This window comes from Pan paniscus, chromosome 7 (assembly GCF_029289425.2).
Source record: "Pan paniscus chromosome 7, NHGRI_mPanPan1-v2.0_pri, whole genome shotgun sequence".
Lineage (NCBI taxonomy): Eukaryota > Metazoa > Chordata > Mammalia > Primates > Hominidae > Pan > Pan paniscus.
In genome coordinates this window covers 127,452,863-127,474,400 of record NC_073256.2, presented here as the reverse complement: position 1 = coordinate 127,474,400, position 21,538 = coordinate 127,452,863, and the positions used below count along the sequence as shown (strand labels likewise).

General features: G+C 35.1%; 1 protein-coding gene across 9 annotated transcripts in view; it reads right to left on the bottom strand.

The window, feature by feature from the left end:
• Positions 1–21,538, bottom strand: part of LOC117981491 (putative uncharacterized protein encoded by LINC00269) — a 920,685-nt gene that overhangs the window by 798,206 nt on the left and 100,941 nt on the right. The window lies entirely within an intron of this gene.

Genomic DNA, 21,538 nt, shown 5'->3' with positions numbered 1-21,538 from the left:
ATTCTTCTTCTTCTTTGTGGTAATCGAGATATTTACCACATAAATATCAAAATAATTTACCTTTTTGACTTACCATGCCTTCATCAGCAAAATCGTATAATAGAATTATTTTGAAGATTATTGAGATAATGCATGAAAATATATACTATCATGAAATATAATCAGCTGTTGAAAAGTAATAGTTCTGATTATATTCATATGTGTTCAATGATAGTTGAAGCTGAAATATATAGAGTTTGAAAATGTGGATATTTGAGGGGTAAGACAGAGTTTTCCCTGAATCTCTGAGAAATAAACTTTATACAATGTTCCCAGTAGCAATAGTTGTTTTACTAGGAGCTTGAATTGTATAACAAATCTCTCTCTGAGCTTCTTGTGTTTAACTCATTTAACCCTAATGGAAATTCTATGAAATATCTCCATTATTACATCCCCATTTTACAAATGAGAAAATTGAGACACAAAAAGATTAATGCCGATGTTGCAAAAGGATTAAATGATGAGCCATGGTGTAAACCCAGGAATTGTCCTCCTCATTCTGTTATGTAGCCTGTCCACTATGCATTGGTTAAATCCTAAACTTAAGACTATCAGAGAAAATACCAAGGACAGTCATATCAAGAAACCAGCATGGGCTAGTACGGCAGCTCACACCTGTAATCCCAGCACTTTGGGAGGCTGAGGCAGGTGGATCACTTGACCCAATGAGTTCAAAACCAGCCTAGGCTATATGGTGAAAACCCTGTCTCTATACAAAATACAAAAGTTAGATGGGTATGGTGGCCAGTGCCTGTAGTTCCAGCTACCTGGCAGGTCTAGATGGGAGGAAAACTTGTGCCCAGGAAGTCGAGACTGTAGCAAGCTGTGTTTGCATCTCTACACTCCAATCTGGCCTAGACAACAGAGCCAGACCCTGTCTCAAAAAAAAAAAAAAAAAAAAAGGAAAGAAAAGAAAAGAAGAAAGAAAAGAAACCAGCATGATAATGGTAGAGTAGAATATTTACAGTTTGAGAAGATGAATATTTGAAATCAAAACAACCAACAAGGAAAAAAATGGGGCTATTTTTCTCTAATTCAGAAGCGTAACCCATGTGACTAATCAGAAAACATTAGCAAGTCTAATATGTACAAGAGCCAGCCAGTGTATAGCATAATCTCAGGCTCCTGCTCACTTCTGCCAGAATCATCAACCTCTATTTATTTTTCTTTATCTTTGTTTATTATTTTTCCATTTGAATTCCTCTGTAATGTGTCTAAACATTCATTTTATCATATGCCTGTTAACTATACAATTTTTTCTTCCTTGCCTTGCTTATTTACATTATTTGTCCATTTTCCCATTCATTTTCTTACATTCTTCTTTTTGGCATGTAGCAGTTTCTGCTTATTAAAGTCTGTATTTATAAACACATATACAAGCAATAACTGTATTCAATGTACCAATATAAAATGATATTTGTAAAATATTATATTTGCAGAGCTGAAGTAAAGCAGAAAGACAACTAAAAATTAAATACTATCTCTGTATTGACACTGGGAACCTCATATCAAAGATAAAGTGTTTTACGTAGGACCACAAAGTACCACAAGATGGTGGTAGAATTAGGATAGGACTCCAGTTGCCCTAATTTGAAATTCAGTACTTATTTCCAGCAGGTCATCCTTCTCACAAAAGAGGGAGTGATCCAGGTTTATGTGATTGTATATGTATGTAGGTTTATGAAACATTTTGCTACAATGTTAATAGCAGTAGTTAAACATTTTTTATCTAAAATATATTTTCTCTCTATCAAAGAGCATATATTGATTTGGCTGAAAATAAAACAAGATGAAACAAAAGGTCTGTAATGACTTTTTTTCTATTTAAAGTCTTGGTGAATGAATAACTTTGTTAAAGAAAAAGAAAAGCATATGCTATTAATGGCCAACTCAAATTCAGAAAAAAATAGCACAAAGAATACTCATTCTTATATAGTTGAAGCAGCTTAAAGTCTTATTTTCAAATAAATAATTTAGGTAATTTGATGATATCTCATTAGTAACAAAATGAATCTGTAGGTAAAACTTTGAAACTAAACTTAAATATACATTACTTAATCTCAGGATCCATTAATTAAAAGTCTGAACTATTATCATTTTATCTTTAGTTTCTCTATTTTATTTTATTTTCTGAGATGGAGTCTTGCTCTACCACCAAGGCTGGAGTGCAGTGGTGCAATCTCAGCTCACTGCAACCCCGCCTCCCGGATTCAAGCCGTTCTCCTGCCTCAGCCTCCTGAGTAGCTGGGATTACAGGTGCCCACCACCATGCCTGGCTAATTTTTGTATTTTTAATAGAGATGGGGTTTCACAATGTTGGGCAGGCTGGTCTTGAACTCCTGACCTCAAGTGATCCACCCATCTCGACCTTCCAAAGTGCTGGGATTACAGGCGTGAGCCACTGCGTCTGGTCTAGTTCCCCTAAAATAATAAAAGCTGGAATGTATTGACAAAAAACTTCTTAGGAATATAAAAACATATAAATTCAAATAATATAGATTGCATATGGAACTTACACATGCCTCTCAAAACTATTTTTAATATTATAGAGAGGTATATCAAATACATTCTTCTGAGAATCAGAACTGTAACTAGAATTTTAGGAATCTGTAACCTCTTACATGTGAACTTCAAGGAAGAAAATTTGTTATTTTTTAGGTGAAAACTTCTATTTTTATGCTATAATGAGGTTTACAATAATGAGAGTATCATAATTTTACCTTAAGTTGTTCCCTTTTTAGTGATAATACATTATTCATATAACTGGCCATTAAAGTGTGTCTGCCTTCTTGTTTAGAGTTTTTCAGAGCCAAAATCAGACTGTCAAATCTGTATTGTTTTGCTACTACTGACTATTCTAGCCAATTCATATCAAAAATCACCCAAAGAGGATCGATATGAATTCTTTCTTACATACAACAGGGAAAAGACATCTCTCTCATTCTCACATAATAAGAATTTGTTCACACCCATAATTGCTTACCTAAGAGCCATAAAAGGAGCCTCAATAATTGCATCTGTCATGTCAATAACATTGAGCCACAATACAAAGAAGTCACTGTGCTTTAATATCTTAGAAGAGCTAATCATATCATGACCTTCTTTCTGCTTGCTCATTCAATACCATACCTGAAAATCTTAGTTTACATTGGAGGTATGTGAAATTCTGTAACTTACATGTGCAACTTAATGTAACTTCAGTCATTCAATTACTTTAATAAATACTCTTTAAGAACTCTGTACCAGAAACTCTATTAAATTTGTAGCAAGAAATTTGTAGCTAGAACGCTCCTTGGCAGTCTTTAATTTTCAAATGTACAAGAAATAAACTGCAGAGGCTACGCCATGAAGAATGTGGCCTTTATAGTAAGGCTGAAATAAAACAAACAACAACAAAAAAACTTAGGGCATGATGAGAAGGTCCATGGTTTATCATAACTGTGAAGCTAGTTCAGGACCTAAAGACCCAATATACAGAGAAAATTTGCACATTTTCACCCTGGATGCTATGGATCTTTTATCTCTGACCCTTGTGAGTAGTGTGTCCTGGCCCAGAGTTTCTGAACTGAAGTAATAATTATAGTTTGATTGACTGGTTGTACCACATATCTTAGTTCATTGTTTGGACTGAAATAGAGCTAAAGTCAGTGACTGGAGGAAAATATCAAGGTACTTTACGGAAGAAAAAAATGAATATACTTCTGAGACCCTCTAAATAGACAATGTATCTGAGTGGAATATACGTGTGATTAGGGTGTTTTATATTCAAGAAACCAAGGCATTTGGACTAGGCATTCATATTGTGATTTAATGAAGAGCCTTAATAGCTTGGAAGGAATGAGAATTCTCAGGAGCATATTCCAAAGTTGTACTAATAGGGAGTACTTAGAAAGCACAAGTAAACCAGATAGCAGAATAAGAAGGTCAAAAAAGGGGAAAATGCTCAATAATAGCACTGATTAAAACCTCAGATTGCAATGGAAGGTCTGTAAATGAGGAGATTTCTTTGGCTGTCTCAAAGGCACTTCAACATTGACAGGACATAAAGTAAATTCATAAATTCTGTTTTCTATATTAAACATTAATTCACTAGTGTTCACTGGATCATACTTCAATCTACCAAGTCCCTCAAGACAGAAGTCCAGGATCCATCCCTGACACATCCATCTCACCCTAAAATTCAATTCATTACTAAATTTTAATAATTTTAATTCCTAAGTATCTATCCTTCACTTCCATTTCCATTATCAACACCCTACCCAAGCTATCAGCATCTTTTTTTTACCTACTTCACTACACTACAGTGATATTGATCTTTTTAAAATGCAAATAGGATTATGACACTCCTCTGTTTAAAGTCTTTCAACAACTCCCTAATGTTATGAGCAACATGACTTGAATCTGAACATAGCTGCATTTCCATGCTATTATTTCACCTCCACTACAGTCTCATTTTGCCCCACCTTGGCTCCAGTTACACAAGTTTATTTCAGTTTCTCTAAAACTTATACACATAAACGTACACAAACACAACCTTTGGCTTAGAATTACATGTGAAAATTTTTAGAAGAGAAATGATTCTCTATAAATGATGGTTTAGAGGTGCAGGAAAATAATGTGATAGTCATCCCATGGAATCATATAACCAGTGAAAACACGATTTACTTCCAGCAGTATTGTTATAACAGAAAAAAAAAGCAACCAGGAGACTGGTTAAATGAATTATAATATATCCAAAATGGAATACTATGTGGCAATTAAAAACGATGCTGTATAGAAAAGTTTCTCAATTCTTAATTTGAATGCAGCTACTCAAAGATAATATTAAAATTCAGAGTCTGACTCAGTAGAATTTGAGTGGCATCTGTGATAATAGATTTTTAAAAGTAACTGATATCCACATTGTTCATTCCATGGACCACGCTTTTAGTAGCAGGGCTATGAAATTACATGTAATATATGATAATATGGTAAAGACCTTGATATTTGTTTTAAAAACATTCCAGTAGAATATATATTGAATGATACAATATTTGACAAAATATAGTTAAATAGACAGTGGCAAATAAAGGTAGACACATCATAAATGTTAAATGATTGGGTTTCCCTCTACCTTGTGTAAAGCAATTATGAGTAAGTTTAAATGTTTATTTTTTATTTGTTTTCAATTGTAGCAATAAATTGTATTATGTTTGTAATAATAAAACATTAAGATATTTTAAATGTAATAAGGAAATTTGACTATGTTTAAAATTTTAAATGTAGAATTTAATAGCAAGTATATACATGAGCTCCACATGCTGTTTGAACTAAAACTAAAGACAAAATGAAGAAAATTTTCAACAGGAGTGATTTTGGGGGCTATTATTTCTACCGTTCAGTATTCATTAAATTTTCCATAATAAGTTATTATTACTAACATAATGGAAATATTTATTTACATTATTTTAAATAATTACTTAACAAAATTCCCATGGGGAATAAGATTTATGTATTTTGAATGAGTATGTAAATGAGTCTGGGAAATATAACAACAAATAGTTTTTTCTTCAAGCAGCATCCTTATAATGAAAATTGTGTCATGAAAACAAATAATTAGCAAGTTAGTAGTGTCCTTCAGTTATTACTGATCTCAAAGCAATATACTTATTTAAAATTTTAAAAATGTTTACAGAATAATTATTTTACATTGAGCTCTGATAATTCTCTGGAGATGTACAAAGAAGAAGTAACTATTATCCTTGAGTAATATATAAGTTCTACTGGGAATTGCGAAGAAATGAACACATCCTTTGATGAGCAATATAATAAAAATATGCACACGTTTCTATGGGTACACAGATAAAAGAGGAACTTTCTCCATGTAGAGTATGTGCATGTCAATTTCATGGAGAACATGATATTTGCATTGAGTTTCAAAGAATGTATAGACATGTCCCTGGCAGATAAAATAGAAAAAAGTCATTTCAGAGAGAGAAAATATAACTCGAAATGAAGGCATTCCTTGTGGTGGGAGTTTAGGAAAGATGGCAAAAAAAAAAGTATAGATTAAGATTGGGGTTGTTTTTTGCTTGTTCAGTTGTTTAAGTTTCTTATAGTTTCTGGATATTAGAAAAAAATTTAAAATGGGCAAAACACATGAACAGACATTTCTCAAACAAAGGCCTAGAAGCAGCTAACAAACATCTGAAAAGATGCTCCACATTAATAATCATCAGAGACATGCAAATCAAAACCACAATGTAATACTATCTCATACCATTATAATGGTTATTATTAAAAAGTCAAAAATCAACAAATGCTGGTCAGGCTGCAGAGAAAAGAGAATGCTGATACACTGTTGATGGGAATGTAAATTAGTTCAGCCATTGTGGAAAGCAGTTTGGAGGTTTTGCAAAAATCAAAAAGAACAAACTGTTCTAATAAAAAGACACATGCACTCACATGTTCATTGCAGCACTATTCACAACAGCAAAAACGTGTAATCAACCTAGGTATTCATCAGTGATGGACTGGATAAAGAAAATGTGGTACATATACACTATAGAATACTGTGTAGCCATAAATAAGAATGAAATTATATTCTATGCAGCAACATGGATGAAACTGGAGATAATTATCCTACGCAAATTAATTGAAGAACAGAAACCAAATATCGCATATTCTCATGTATAACTGAGAGCTAAATATTGGGTACTCATGGACATAAAGATGGCAATAACATAACTGGGGACTACTTGAGAGAAGAGGCAGAAAGGGGGACAAGGTTGAAAAACTAACTGTTGGGTACTATTCTCCATATCTGGAAGAAAAGATTATTCATCCTACAAAGCTTAGCATTACAAAATACACCCAGATAATAAATCTAAACATGTATCCCCTGAATCTAAAATAAAAGTAGTAAAAAAGCAAAATAAAAAATAAATAGGTTAGAATTGGATTGAAGTTTTAAAAAAGGAAAAATTCCAAGATGCTATGCTAAAAATGTCAAACTTACATAATAGGGCATTGCCTACAAAAGTGGTATGGTTTGACTGTGTCCCCACCCAAATCCCATCTTGAATTTTAGTTTTCATAATCCCCATGTGTCATGGGAAGGACCTGATAGGAGGTAACTGAATCATGGAAGTGGTTACCTTCATGCTGTCCTCATGACAGTGAGTTCTCAACGAGATCTAATGGTTTTATCAGGGGCTTCCGCTGTCACTCAGTTCTCATTCTCTCTCCTGCCACCATGTGAAGAAGGATGTGTTTGCTTCCCCTTCCACCATAATTGTAAGTTTCCTGAGGCCTCCCCAGCCATGCTGAACTGTGATTCAATTAAACTTCTTTCCCTTATAAATTACATAGTCTCAGGTATGTCTTTATTAGCAGTGTGAGAGTGGACTAATACATGAGGCAAAATAATTTTTAAGCAAAAGAGTAAAATCAGTCACAGTTCTTTCTTTTGTAGAGAAAAATGTCAAAATTAATATGAACAATAAATTGTAAAGGCTAGAGAATATGACTATTGTGCAACATTTGTCTATTAAAGAGGTACCAAGAAACAAGTGTCCACAGATAACAAAAATATAAATGCAAGAACAAAGTGTCATTTCATTAGACTCATCTAAAATCTGAAAATAGTACTATGTATTGCATTGTTTAACATTTATATTGTTTTTATCTTTTGCAGGAAACAAAATAATTCAAAAAGTTTTATTACAAAGGAGTCAATGTAATTTAATTCATTCATTGAATGTCCACTATACACTCCACAGCCTATGAGTTGTTGAATACTTAGTTATATAAATAATGAAACCTTTGATCAGGATCGACCTATATCATTGAGACTACTTGGTAGTAAGAGTTTTCCATCTCTGTCAGTCTGTATAAGTTATATGAAGTCTATCTATATTGCTTCTCTAGTTTACTGAGTTTTAAAATTGTGTTGTTCTGCTAATATCACTGCATTTTTTTCTTGGTTAAGCATACAGAAGAATTACAGAGCAATTACAGAACACTATCTCATGAGAAATTGAAGGGAAATTATGCCTAATATGAATGTTGTAGCTAAGAAATAAATATTGGTGGTAATGTTTACAAAAACAAAAAAAATTAAATACTCTTTTGACAAGATTATTGTTCAGTATTAAAACAAAACAACAAAGAGGGACTGCAGTGTGGTTCATCCAGACACAGCCTCGCTGGGTGAATGTGCCTTAAGATAAGGTCTGGCTAGGCTTGGCTTCTTGCCATTGGGTAGGCTCAGCTCTTCTCAAGATTCCTTGAACAGCAGGCTAGCTGAAGTTTGTTTTTCCCATGGCAATGGCAGAAGTGGAAATTATTAACAAATTGTGTCCCAATGGAATACTATAAAATTACCAAAATCTAAAATATGAATACCATTGCAAAAAAAAGGGAAATGTGTGTGACTTATTGAATGTAAAAATGATATCAACAATACAGTTTTAACTACATATTGTGTACATGTAACATAATGTGTAAACATTAATTGTTACACATTTAAAATTATAAAAATATTTTATTATTTAAAACTGTTTCCAAGTGTTGGCTTGAATTTTAAAATTAAACCATTTTCTTTGTTTTTTCTTTCATTTTTCTGAAATTTGGATGTGCATTTTCAGAAATATGAATGTGCCAGAAATGATAAATGTTTTAAAGTTGTTTTCAAGGCAAATGTAACAAATGTAGAGAAGAAACACACATGCTATATGGACAGAACTAAGGAACCTCAATGTCAAGTAGATTGCAAATTCATAACATGAAGTAATAACATTATGTCTACATTTATTATAATTTTAATTATCAGAAAACAAAGTTTGTAAAAAGTGTGAACGTTATTTCTTATAAATATTAGATGTACATATCTAATAGCTTAGTCAATCTTATAATTCACCAATGAAAAAGTACTCTACAATGATAATAAAAATATTTTATTGTGCCCAACTTACTGACTTACTGAGAAAAATTACTCTATTAGAATTACAGGAAGGTTTTTTTTACAAAGCATAGCGTTTACTGAAACTTGGACATACTTGCTTTACCTGGCTCAGTTACCAACGAACTGTACAAAATGAAATGATTCCAATAGTCAAGGGTTTCCATTAACCTGGCACTGTACAAAATGAAGCCTCCCTGTATGTCACTTACACCATTGAATCTTATGTTTATACAATTTTATTGTGCCAAAAAGGAATAATAAATAGTTTAAACCTTTGAAATACTCATTGGAGAAGTTGGCTTAAAAAATCTAGCTGTTCTTGATAAAATTTGCTTTTAAAATAATGAAGTAAATTTTAAAAATCAATAATGTGTTCATTTTTAGTAATGTTTTTGTTTGTTAAAATTTAACAGTGTTTTAATATAAATATTAATAATTGAAATATGAACAATATTTTTCATGGAAAGATTCATTTTTCAAACAAATAGATCATTCTATAAGATAATTTTACCTGAGATGGTAATGGAACAGTAACAAATTGAGCAATACTCTGGCTGGTACAGAGAGAATTTTCAAATGCGTAGAACTAGATGAATTATGCAAAATCCACTACACTAATGTGAGCAGTTTCAAAAATAATAAAAAGAGCAAACAACTCATGTCTAATTAGTCAAAGAGACAAGGGACTACTTCCACACTGCATGTAAGTGGCCATCAACATTACAGCAGACACTATTCATATTTACTCTAATAACAAGGCAATAAAAAATTGAAGATATCTGAAGCAGAATGTACTTATCTGTTAGCACATTGAAATTTTTTAGTTTCCAGAGATTTCTACAAAACAGAGAGAGTTTTCTATTAGTAATGAAGATGTTTATCTCATGGAGAAGATTTTTATGTCATCCCACTTGTTTGTACTGAAGATACAAATTTAATCAACAGTTATTAATAAATGTGTTCTTCTCTAGCAGCCATTTTGTACCTATGATGTGTGATGCATGAAGCCATAAGCAGGATTTGACCAGGTAGCTTTCTGCAAGGGGTGCAGCTTATCTGTCAGCCTGATTGCCTGAATTATTGACCGGAGATCTATCATGATCAAGGACTTTGCCCTTCTTAAAAATAACTTATTGGATTCATTAATTTAAGTAATTTGTGAAGATGACAAGTACATTTGTTGAGAAAAATCCAAACTAAACATTTTATAATAAACCATGTGCAGTTCACTTAAATAAAATATAATCATAACTTTGATTTGGGTGTTCAGAGTTATAAACTTTCCCCTTAATTCTGCTTTAGTTGTGTCCCAGAGATTCTGGTAGCTTGATCTTTGTTTTCATTTGTTTCAAAGAATTTCTCAATTTCTGCCTTAATTTCATTATTTAGAAAAAATATTCCAAAGCAGACTGGTTTATTTTATTTTCGTTCTAATTTTTTTAGACAGTGTCTCACTGTGTCACTCAGGCTGGAGTGCAGTGTCACAATCATGGCTTACTGCAGTCTTGACCTCGTGGGCTCTGATGATCATCCAACTTCAGCCTCCCGAGTAAATGGGACTACAGGTGTATGCCACCACACCTAGCTGATTTTTGTATTTTTTGTAGAGATGGCTGGTTGCTCTGTCCCCCAGACTGCTCTGGAACTCCTAGGCTCAAGCAATCTACCAGTCTTAACCTCCCAAAGTGCTGGGATTACAGTCATGAACGACTGTGCCTGGCCCAGAAACACATTGCTTAATTTTCATAAAATTCTGTGGTTTTAAGAGATCTGATTGGTATTGATTTCTATTTTTACTGCACTGTGGTCCAAGAGTATGGTTCATATGACTTCCATTTCTTTAATTTGTTGAGAATTGCTTTATGGCCAAATGTGTGGTTAGTTTTAGAGTATGTCACGTGCAAGTAAGATGAATGTATATTCTGTTGTTGCTGAGTAGAGTGTTTTGTAGATGTCTGTTAGGTCTATTTTATCAAGTGCTGAGTTTAGGTCCAAATATCTTTGTTAGTTTTCTGTCTCACTAATCTGTCTAATACTGTTGGTGTGGTGTCAAAATCTCCTACTAATATTATGTGGTTGTCCAAGTCTTTATAATTCTCTATAAACTTGTTTTAGACTGAAAAACTATATAAAAAATCAAATAAGTCAAAGAGAATCAGAAATGACAAAATGAGCATTATTACTGACCCCACAGAAATATATAAAATCCTCAGAGACTATTACAGACACCTCTATGCACATAAATTAGAAAACCTGGGAGAAATGGATAAATTCCTGGAAGCATACGACCTCCCAAGACTGAAACAGCAACAAATTGAAATGCTGAGGAGACAGATAATGAGTTCAGAAATTGAATCAGTAATTAAAAAAAAACCTTACCAATCTTTGAGAAAGCCCTGGACCAGATGGAGTCATAGCCAAATTCTATCACACATATAAAGAAGAGCTGGCACCAATCCTACTGAAACTATTCCAAGAAATCAAGGAGGGACTCCTCCCTAACTCATACTATGAGGCTAGCATCATTCTAAAACCAAAACCTGGCAGAGATACAATGAAAAAAGAAAAATTCAGGCCAATATCCCTGATGGATACAGAAACAAAAGTCATCAACAAAATACTAGCAAATTGAATCCAGCAGCACATCAAAAAGTTAATTCAACATGATCAAGTATGGTTTATTCCTGGGATGCAAAGTTGGATCAACATATGCAAATTAATAAATGTGATTCATCACATAAATAGAACTAAAAACAAAAACCACATGATCATCTCAATACATGGAGAAAGGCTTTCAATAAAATTCAATATACCTTTATGTTAAAAACCCTCAACAAACTAGGCACTGAAGGAACATATCTCAAAATAATAAGAGCCATATATGACATACCCATAATCAATATAATTCTGAATAGCCAATAACTGGAAGTATTCTCCTTGAGAAGCAGAAGAAGACAAGCATGTCCACTTTCACCTCTCCTATTCAACATAGCTCTGGAAGTCCCAGCCAGAGCAATCAGGCAAGAGAAAGAAATAAAATACATCCAAATAGGAATTGAGGAAGTCATACTATTTCTCTTCACAGACGATACGATTTGATAAGTAGAAAACCCCACGGTCCCTACTTTAAGTTCCTAGATCTGATAAACAACTCAAAGTTTCAGGATAAAAATTAATGTACAAAAATCCATCGAATTTCAATATACCAATAACATCCAGGCAGAGAGCAAAGTCAAAAATGTAATCCCATTCATATAGCCACAAAAAGATTAAAATACCTAGGAATACAGTTAAACAGGGAGGAGAAAGACTTCTACAGCAAGAATTACAAAACACTGTTGAAAGAAATCAAAGATGACATAAACAAATCGCAAAATATTCCATGTTCATGGATAGGAAGAATTAATAAGGTTAAAATGGCTCTACTATCACAGGATCCTTTGGAGTGTTGCTTTACTAGCTGGAAACTTCTGTGGATGGTGATGCCTTTGCCCGAGTTCTGCTCGGAACCTCTGGGCTCGTCTGCCCACTCGGCCTGTCATGCTGTGCTCAGCTTGCGCTACCAGTCTGGATCCCACACCTCCCAAGGGCAAGCCAGGTGTGGAGCAGTGAAAGGTGTGTGAGTGAGTGAGTGTGGGGTCCAGCCACTGTGCACAGGTGTCAGAGCCCTGGCTCTGGGAGCTCCCAGATCTGAGCTCCCCGAAGAGCTGCAGTTTTCTCCTTTTCTCTCCTCTACCTCTCATCACAGGCGACGTGGTAAACAACAGGTGTGTTTTAGCCTTGTATGTGTTACAGCTCATTCAGCCCCACCATTCAGCAGGTCTCGAGTTCTTGTCCCACATCCAGGAAGACTGAGGTACATGGACAAGTGGAGGGTGAGCAAGGTGAAGAGGTGCTTTATTGAGCAACAGAACCACTCAGAGGAGACCCCCAGTGGGTTTATCCTCTCCACAGGAAGTTTGTCCCAATGAAAGCCCAGATCTCAGCAGGGAGGAACCCCACAGTGGGTAGCTCCTCTCCACAGGCAGGCCATCCCATCATCTGCTCAAGTCTGGCTGAGTCCACGGTTTTTATAGTGTTCAGAAGGGAGGAAGTGTGTGCTGATTGGTCCATTGGTAGCCATGGGTAGGCCCAGAAAAAGCATTGTAAGTTTTCTCTCTGGTCCGTGGAACTGGAAGGCTGGCCCCCAGTTCTCAGGCTGTCTCTGACCTAATGATTGGGTTTCACCATGGACCAGCCCCTTTCCACCCAGGAGCCAGTCTGCATCCTGCCACCATTAACCTTCCATGCATGATGCCCACAGTTCCCAGGCTTTTTGTGCTGAGGGGTGCCTGCAGGTCTGTGCCAAGATGCCCTTAGCCCCCACTTGGCCTTTCTCCCATGTTGTCAGCATCCAAAGTCCAAAGGGGATCGAGGCAGCAAAGTGCTGGCATGTCAGTGCTGCCTTGAGCATGTGCACACCCAGCTGGTTCATGACAGCACCCTGGCTCTCCCACAACTTTGCTCTGAAATCAGAGCAGGTGCAGGAAGAGACCAGGCAGTAGGAGCAGGCACTTCCATGCCTGCATTGTCAGGGGGCTTCCCAGGCTCTTGAGAGTGCAGAGATGTCTGGGTCCGCCGCCTTGGTTGGGCAGCTGCAGCGGGGTTCCCACTCCTCCAACTTGGAAGGGGGCGGGGCTTCCACCTGTTGCCAGCTCCTGCTGGCTACAGGGAGTGCACAGCCCCAGCTGCACCTATCCCACTGAAGCTGGCATCGTGGCAGCGGCTGCTCCAGATGGGTCTTTGTTGCCGTCAATACTACCCAAAGCAATGTACAGATTCAATGCTATTTCAACAAACTTCCAACATCATTTTCCACAGAATTAGAAAAAAACTATTCTAAAATTCATATAAAACAAAAATGGAGCCTAAATAGCCAAAGCAGTCCTAAGTAAAAGGAACAAAGCTGAAGGCATAACATTACCTGACTTCGAATTAAATGACAAGGTTATAGTAACTCAAATATCATGGTACTGGGCAAAAACAAACACACCAACAAAGGAATAGATTAAATAACCCAGAAATAAAGCCACGTACCTAAAAACCATGTGATCTTTGATAAAGCTGAGAAAAACAAGCAATGGAGAAAGGACTCTATTAGATAAATGGCGCTGTGTTAACTGGCTAGCCATATGCCCAAGTTTGAAACTGGACCACTTCCTTTCACCATATACAAAAATTAACCCAAGATAGTTAAAGACTTAGACTTAAATGTAAAACCAAAAGCTATGAAGAATGTAGAAGAAAACCTAAGCAGTACCATTCTGGATATAGGCTGTAGCAAAGATTTCTTTATGAAGACTCCAAAAGCAATTGCAAAAAAAAATGACAAATGGGATCTAATTAAACTAAAGAGCTTCTGCACAGCAAAAGAAACTATTAACAGAATAAAGAATTTACAGAATGGGAGAAAGTTTTTGCAAACTATACATCCAGCAAAAGTCTAATCCAGCATCTATAAGGAACTTATAGGAGAAAAACAAGTGGGCAAAGGACATGAATAGACACTTTTCAAAAGAAAACAAACATGCAGCCAACAATCACTTGAAAAAAAAGGTCAACAACACTGATCATTTGAGAAATGCAAATCAAAACCACAATGAAATACAACCTCATATCAGTCAGAACTGCCATTATTAAAAAGTCAAAAAGTAACGGATGCTGAAGAGGTTGTAGAGAAAAAGGAATGCTTATACATTGTTGGTGTGATTGTAAATTAGTTCAACCATTGTGGAAGCCAGTGTAGCCATTCCTCAAAGACCTAAAGACAAAAATACCATTCGACCTACCAATCCCATTACAGAGTATATACCAAAAGGAATATAAAATTTTTCTATTATAAGGACACATGCTCATGTATGTTCATTGCAACACTATTCAAAATAGCAAAGACGTGGAATCAACCTGGATGTCCCTCAGTAGTTAAATGGCTAAAGAAATCATTGCACATATACACTATGAAATACCACACAGCCATTAAAAAGAATGAAATCATTAATTACTAATTTATCAAGATGTCTTATTTAAGGTGAACATGTGGGCAATCTTAGTAGTCATGGACCTGAAGTAAGAACCAGATGTAAGGTATAGTTTCAGTATAGTCACCCTCAAGGTTCATGGGCCCTAAGCAAGGAGGTAGAACGTCCCGAGAGGGTAGGTGATTTCTCAAAGCTTGGTAGTTAAGAAACTAGGTTGCAGGCGATAAGCATATTGAGCAAAAATGATTGGACTTAGATGTACTGTGTAAGATGAATGACTGAATATACTTAGCATGTCCTTTGTAGAAACATGAATGTAGCTAAAAGCTATTATCCTAAGCAAATTAACACAGGAACAGAAAATCAAATACTTCATAAGTGTGAGCTAAACATTGAATACACATGGACACAAAGAAGGGAACAATAGTTACCTATTCAGGGTGGGGGTGGGAAGAGGGTAAGGAATGACAAACTACCTCTTGGGTACTACGCTCACTATCTGAGTGATGAAATAACAAAACTCCAGTGACACACAATTTACACATGTACCAAACCTGCACATGTACCTGCAAACCTAAAATAAAAGTTGGAAGGAAAACAAATAAAACATAATTATTGGTTGTAACAAATAACTATTAGGGAACCATTCTTTTCTCATCATATGGAAGTGCTAGAATGAAAAGATTGTCCTCTTTCTCATCAAAGTCAGTATTTCTCCTAAACAGACATGATCGATCTCATTGGTGAGTTTAAGAAAAGGAACAGGCAGCCACCATTCTACCTTACGATTCTAGGAGTCAATGATTCCACGTAAAAGTGAGATCCTTCAGTATTTGTCTTTCTGTATGTGACTTATTTCACATAGCATAATGCCCTCTAGGTTCATCCATGTTGTTACAAATAGCAGAATTTCCTTCTTTAAGGTTGAATAATATTCCATTGTATAATACGCATACATCACGTTTTCTTTATCCATTGACATCTCAATTGATATTTAGGTAGTTTCCATATTTTGGCTATCGTGAGTATTGCTGCAATGAAAACAGAAGTGCAGATATCTCTTCAGAATCCTGATGTTAATTCATTTGGATAAATAACTAGAAGTAGGATTGCTGGATCATATGGAAGTTCTGTTTTTTGAAGAACCTCCATACTGTTTTCCACAAAGACTATGCCAATTTCTATTCCAAATAAAAGGGTACAGAGTTTCAGTTATGCACGAAAATTAAGTTCTGGAGATCTGCTAACACTATAGTGTCTATAGCTCACAATACTGCAATGTATGCTTAAACTTTGCCAGAAGAGTAGATCTAATGGTAAGTGTTCTTGCCATAAAAAATTAACAATAATAATAAAAATAATAAAGAGGGTGGGAGGAAACTTCAGGAGGTGATAGATATGTCTATTGTCTTGATGGTGGTGATGGTTTCACAGCTTTAGGCTTATCCCCCAACGCATTGAGTTGTTTACATTAAGTACGTACAACTTTTTACATGTCAATCATAACAAAAGAATGCTTTCTAACAAACAACCCCATCAAAAAGTGTGCGAAGGATATGAACAGACAGTTCTCAAAAGAAGACATTCATGCAGCCAAAAAACACATGAAAAAATGCTCATCATCACTGGCCATCAGAGAAATGCAAATCAAAACCACAATGACATACCATCTCACACCAGTTAGAATGGCGATCATTAAAAAGTCAGGAAACAACAGGTGCTGGAGAGGATGTGGAGAAATAGGAACACTTTTACACTGTTGGTGGGACTGTAAACTAGTTCAACCATTGTGGAAGTCAGTGTGGTGATTCCTCAGGGATCTAGAACTAAAAATACCATTTGACCCAGCCATCCCATTACTGCGTATATACCCAAAGGATTATAAATCATGCTGCTATAAAGACACATGCACACGTATGTTTATTGTGGCACTATTCACAATAGCAAAGACTCTGAACCAACCCAAATGTCCAACAATGATAGACTGGATTAAGAAAATGTGGCACATATACACCATGGAATACTATGCAGCCATAAGAAAGGATGAGTTCATGTCCTTTGTAGGGACATGGATGAAGCTGGAAACTATCATTCTCAGCAAACTATCGCAAGGACAAAAAACCAAACACCGCATGTTCTCACTCATAGGTGGGAATTGAACAATAGAACACATGGACACGGGAAGGGGAACATCACACACCGGGGTCTGTTGTGGGGTGGGGGGAAGGGGGAAGGATAGCATTAGGAGATACACCTAATGCTATATGATGAGTTAATGGGTACAGCACACCAACACGGCACATGTATACATATGTAACACACCTGCATGTTGTGCACATGTACCCTAAACCTTCAAGTATAATAATAATAAAATTAAATTAAATTAAAAAGATAGTAAAATTTTTAAAAAATGCTTTCTAAAAAAGAAATAAAGCAAAGGAATAGGACTTGCTTCTTTCTTTTATTTCAGATATGCTGAGCTGCAGAAGGTACAGGATCTCTCTTCAACCGCATGACAATGTTTTAGGGTAGATCCTGCACTTCAAAGAAACTTCTTCAGTATTGCGAGGGGCAATAAGTTTTGTAATGGGTTAAACTATAAGGAAATCATTGTAACCACCATCTCAGTCACATTCTCCACTTATAATCACCATCTGTCTGACACCCGTGTGTATCTTTTTACTGGACTAAACCCAAGAAAGGAATTAACAGGTATGATCTATTAGGTCTCTAAAACCTAGGAAATATTAGTAGAGTGTGGTTCTGGAGTAAACTTCTTATTCTGGTTTTGGGCTAATTTGATACTAAGTTTTTGTTGTTTTTCTTATTACCAATCTGATCCTTCCTCATTATTAAATGTCTTCCATGCTCCACCCTGTTTCTATTTCAGGTATGTCGCTGTCTGCATAATATGCAAACCTAACACTTGAGTGCTGATCATGTAAAAGATACTGTAAGTTTACAAGTACCATTGAATTTAAATAAAATTTAAATTCAAATCAACCATATAATATAGGTACTTTTATTTTTCCAATGTAAACAATTTACCAAGCTTAAGGAACTTCAATAGCCATTATGAGATCATATATCTGGAAGATGGTAGAACTGAAGTTCAAACCCAGTTTTAGATAATTCTAAATCCCATGGTTTTGAAATGTTTCAGGTTAAACAATCCTGACAAAAATCCAGTTAATTCTACAGATGTAATAGTTATTTGTTGTATTATTTAAATAGTTGAACAACTACCTAATAACTATTTGTAATGTGCCAGTCACTGTTGTATGTGCTGGCCATAGAATACTGAACAAGACTGAGAATATTTTTTGCTCAAGAAACATGACGGAAGGGGGATGAGTAAATTACTAGATGGATGGATGGATGCATAGATAGATAGATAGATAGATAGATAGATAGATAGATAGATAGATAGATAGATAGATTTAAATAGTGAAAGGGTGCTACAAAGGATATAAAAAAAGAAGCTAATGGAATCAACACTGGTGGAATTGAGAAAGGGGATGCAGCAAGACCAGTTTAGACTGGATGATACCAGGAAGCCTCTCTGCATCAGTGATTTTTTTAGCTCAGCCCTGAAGGAGAAGTCAGCAAAGAGAAAATCTTCAGTTATGACATGGATGAAGCTGGAAACCATCATTCTCTGCAAACTATCGCAAGGATAAAAAACCAAACACCGCATGTTCTCACTCATAGGTGGGAATTGAACAATGAGAACACATGGACACAGGAAGGGGAACATCACACACCGGGGCCTGTTGTGGGGTCAGGGGAGTGGGGAGGGATAGCATTAGGAGATATACCTAATGTTAAATGAAGAGTTAATGGGTGCAGCACACCAACATGGCACATGTATACATATGTAACAAACCTGCACGTTGTGCACATGTACCCTAAAACTTAAAGTATAATTTAAAAAAAAGAGAGAAACAGAAGTGTGAAAGGGAAAGAACATAAATTCTGAAGGTAGGCCTTTTGCATTTGAAACCTGTAGAACATACCACATGTGTGACCATATGCAAGCTATTCCATGTTATTGTTTGTCAGTTTTCCTTTATAAAATGGAGAAGATAATCACACTTCATAGGTTTGTTATGTCATTAAATGACTTAATTTATACAAAAGGCTTAGGCTAGTGCCTCAACTTAGCAAACAATATGTTAGTGTTTGGTACCACCACCATCACACCATCGTCATCTTCATTATCCTCATTCCAAGTAGAACAAGTGGCTTTTCAAGGCTTTAAAGCTGCTTTCTGACACCACTATTATTATTACCCCAAATTTACAGAAGACTGAGGCCAGACTCAGCTGATTTTCTTTTTCTTTTTTTTTTTTTAAGGTAAGAAAGTTTCTGCTTTTATTGAAAATTTATATATGACTCAGTATTGTAATAAATAAACATAACCATTTTCACAAAAAATGACAGTGCTATGCTAAAGAAGAAAATATTAAATGGGGGATTTACTTGTAGTGGCAAGACAGACTTTTTATCAATACAGAATAAATATTAACAGCATTCGTGAGCCAATGTTGAGACCCAACAAAATGTAGGAATCAAGCATGATGTAAGAAATAATTATCCAGAGAAAAAGATGGTGTATTCTCGGATGATAAGACTGTCTTTGTAAACTGGTGCATATCAATTAGTCCCATCCTCACAGCTCACCTTCAAACCACAGGGCTTGTTTCTGGCTATGTTAAAGGACCATCCTCTGAGGAAAGCAGAGGAGAGGAACTCCATTATCCTTACAGTGAAACGCAACCACTGCAGAAAAACTCCCCTGGTAAATAGAACACAGTTTAATAAGTAGATTGGATATGATCTAACTATAATATTTAGGTAACAGAGTAAGTGTTACATATGGCAGGACTGGAAAAAAATGTAAATACTTCACAATTTTTCTTCCTCTCATTAATGTATTTCCTAGTCACTTAAATAAAGTGATTCAGCCGCAGGTCAATTTATGTTACTGATTGCTTATTCTGAATTCTTTAAAAAATATATAGGCATTAAAATTGACTTGGTGAAGAGCGCTACATTGCCATGGAATATCTTAGTAATCAATTTATACATTAAAATTTACTCGCCATTTTCCTTCTGTGTTTTCAAACTCAGCATGAGAAGGTGTACTTTTTTTTTTCATATAATGACAGTGATAGATAATGGCTGTAAGCTGGAATCTACACAAAGGTTTCAATTCTCAAAGAGTTTCAGTAGAACAGAATTGAAACCTTTGTGTAGATTCCAGCTTACAGCCATTATCTATCACTGTCATTATATGAAAAAAAAAAAGTACACCTTCTCATGCTGAGTTTGAAAACACAGAAGGAAAATGGCGAGTAAATTTTAATGTATAAATTGATTACTAAGATATTCCATGGCAATGTAGCGCTCTTCACCAAGTCAATTTTAATGCCTATATATTTTTTAAAGAATTCAGAACAAGCAATCAGTAACATAAATTGACCTGCGGCTGAATCACTTTATTTAAGTGACTAGGAAATACATTAATGAGAGGAAGAAAAATTGTGAAGTATTTACATGTGGCTTGGATTATCATTCCCTGATTTTCTATATCTATAGCCATATCTGCTTTCTATTTCTGTACTGTAATATCTAGTTATATCCATTAAACATGTGATAAGCTTTTTCGATGGTGATAAAATTTTAAGGAATTTAAAATATTTTCAATGTACACATTAGGGATGTACTCCTCAACATGCACGTATCAAACTAAACTACAGGGTTACAGTAACCAAAACAACATGGTACTGGTACAAAAACAGGCACATAGACCAATGAAACAGAACAGAAAGCCCAGAAAGAAGGTCGCACATCTATGACCATCTTATCTTTGACAAAGCTGACAAAAGCAACGGGGAAAAGACTCCCTATTTAATAACTGGGATAACTGGCTAGCCATATGCAGAAGATTGAAGCTGGACCCCTTCCTTACACCATATACAAAAATCAACTCAAGATGGATTAGACTTAAATCTAAAACCCAACACTATAAAAACCCTGTAAGACAACATAGGCAATACCATTACAATATTACAGTTACTTATATAAATAGAAATATTTAAATAATTTATTTGTTTACTCTTTTCATTTAAAACACATTTTTAAAGCTATTTTTTGTTTTTAGCTCTTTTTACTATTTTTAGCTCATGCACAGGTGGTCTTGCATTATTATACATAAAATTTATGTAAGTCTAATACGGGGTTAATCCCATTTATATTATCTTTGTGAATATTTTATTTTTATCAATTTCTTTTGGTGAAGTAATATAATGCAGACTCTATAAGTAAAAGTCATATGGTCATATAATCTATGTTAAAGGAGAAAATACATTTTTTATCTCATTAAACTATCATTTAGTATTACTTTAAATTTCTCTTAAATGAAAGTCAAGTCTTCCTTTCAAAATATTTTCTTTCTTCCTTCTCTAATTCCCCAAGAACATACTTTGAATATCCTTGTTCTAAACTTCAAATTATTTTTTGATTCTTTTTTCCC